This window comes from Octopus bimaculoides, chromosome 15, assembly GCF_001194135.2.
Source record: "Octopus bimaculoides isolate UCB-OBI-ISO-001 chromosome 15, ASM119413v2, whole genome shotgun sequence".
Taxonomy (NCBI): Eukaryota; Metazoa; Mollusca; class Cephalopoda; order Octopoda; family Octopodidae; genus Octopus; species Octopus bimaculoides.
The window spans coordinates 30,440,087-30,443,019 of NC_068995.1; positions in this window are offsets into that span (position 1 = coordinate 30,440,087).

Consider the following 2,933-nt stretch of genomic DNA (forward strand, 5'->3'; position numbering starts at 1 on the left):
TTATATACACATGAATAATTATATATGTACACGCACAAACATATATGTGTATGTGTGGGGGGATCTGAAAGATTGAATTCAAAAAGTTTAAAATGTAATTATAGCTTAAGTTTTATATACAAGAGATAATAAAGATAATTTTCTTACTGCCGTGTCGATATATGGAAAACTGTCAATATTTCCATTCTAACAAAAAGAAACTATTTCAACTCATACAATAAAGAATAGTGGAAAGAACTCCCTTCAAAAAATGCCAGTTATTTCTTTCGTGCGAAAATTTGCTGTAATTGTTTTACTTTTGTTTTTCCTAATGTATTATCATCATAAACACTCGTGGTTTGTTGGACTGTAATTGGCTGCCAAGCGACGACACAAAATGGTCGTCAAGTGATAAGGATTCACAGTTGATGTCAAAATCATAAACAAAGAAATTTACTACTACTACTACTACTACTACTACTACTGCTATTATTATTATTATTATTATTGTCATTGTTATTACTATTTCTATTAATACTACAATTTTGATGTTGCTACTGTTGTTGTTATCACATAGTATTGGGGCTGTAACCGGTTTTATTTTGCTTCACATTGATCCTCAACTCGTGGTCTAATATCAAAACATTTTTTCACTTTCTCTATAAAAGTCATTTTCTGCTGTCCTTTGTATCAAGGACTTACCGGGTAATTGTTGCTGAGGGACCCTCTACTAGATTAAGGTCCCCGTTTTCAATTTTTTCGTAATTTAATTTTTGAGAAATTCATACATCGTGTCGGTAAAACACTCAACTTTTCCTTTTCCTTTATCTTGACTCCAGTACCAAACGACCAAATCACATCAATTACAATACCCGGTTTCTTCTTCGTATCAACGACTGTAATATCTGGCTTATTGTGTTCTACACTCTATTTGGTTTGTATTAAAAAGTCTCATAACAATTTCACTTCGTCGTTTTCGTCGATTCCCACAAATTTCTTTTTTCGAGTTCCATAAAATGACCATAGTTCTTTTCTGTGCATGCAAAGCTAAATATCTTGCAGTGAAATATTGCAACAATCTAATTCTAAATTCTGTCTTCATTTTGAATTAACAGTGAACATTCTGATTCGATGTTAACTAGCCTTGACTGAGTCATTGTGCATTCTGCATTTAGTAAAGAATCCTGCTATCATTCGCTTGACCCAATTCACCCTTAAGACCTGCTCCTGTACCACTAAAATCACCTGCTCCTGTCTCTTCTTTTAATACTTCTTTCTTTAGCCAAAACCAGCTTTGCTTATCATATCTTATCTCTTGTCCTTTTATAAAACACTGAATAAAGCTTATTTTCGTTAATGTTTGATTTACATTTTTTGGACATATTTTTACCTTCTTCTTTTGATGAAACACACATTTTGTAAACAGTCCTTTACATTTTACTTCCGTAAGGAGTCTATTTTTAAAAAACAAGACTAGCCGTGTTTTCTTTAGTTCCATTTTTCTTCGACACTCATTCATCCTCCTCCTACTCCTGCTCTTTTCCAGTATAATCTGTCCACATCCTTCTTTTCATTGTGAGATAATTCGTCTTTCTGTTGATATATTTTACCTCACCCTTCTCCCACCCAAAAATTCCTGCTCCCTGCCTTATTAGCGATTTACCCTCAAGTTGATCACTTATATGATATTTCCTGCATTAAATTTATATTTTAAAATATTCATTCTACAAAAGTATTCTTTACTAAGAACTTTTCCGTTTTTGTACTTTTGATCTTATCCCTTTCCAGTATTCTTCTATATTTCATCATTTTCTTGTTTCCCCATCAGGTAGATATCTTTCTGTACTTTTTATGAATTCTCTTCCATTTCAACTCCATCATAACACATTTCTCGATTTCGAATGTCACCCCAATGTCACTACTAAATATGCTTATGGTTTGCAGTAAGGAACCCATTGAATTCTTGTCTTTGTTATAAGGTTTTAAATAACCCATAAACAGGAAATTTCCTGTTTTTCCAGTGAGTATCCTCCGTTAGTTTTGTTCAAGAATAATTCAGAGAGGATCAATGAGATTGCAATAAAGATAGAAGGATAACCCCTTCAAACATTCTTCTCTCCATTTATTATTATTCTTATTATTATTATTATTATTATTATTATTATTATTATTATTATTATTATTATTATTATTATCATCATCATCATCATTATCATTATTATTTACTTTTAATCTGCATGTTTCTTACAATCACTCACCGAGACACACCTAACGTCCTAGGACGAGTGAAGGATAAGAGATGTTACAGTATGACTGAAAGCTTGATGAGGGCAAGTGGCAGGGGCAGTAACGAAATATCTTCATGAAATACAACACATACATTTAAATTTATACGGTTTTTCTAAGGATGTGGACAGTACTTGTCAGCACAATCTTTTGGATTTCTCTGAGACATGGTTCTCCTGAGATATTATCTAGATGTTTCTAACATCCCTTTCTTATAATACCAAGGGCACCCACAATAACAAGAACAGTTCTTGCTTTAAGATGCCACATCTTTTGTATTTCTATTTCCATGTCCTTATATTTACTTATTTTGTCAAATTGCTTTATAGATATATTTTCTTGAGTGGGAACACTTACATCTATTAGTCTACGAGTATTTTCTTCTCGCCTGGATTGCTCTATTGGTGTTGACTAGAAAAACCCAGAGGATAGCGACATTTTACCTTCAACGGAAATACTCCATCGTCTGTTGCGCTTTCATTTCCTTGTTATTATTATTATTATTATTATTATTATTATTATTATTATTATTATTATTATTATTATTATTATTATTATTATCATTATTATTATTATTATTGTTCAGTAGTTTTATTTTTATAACGTGCTTTCACTTCACTACCGAGCGCAGCTCTGAGCGCCTTGGGTATGTGCTATGGTGCTCTTAT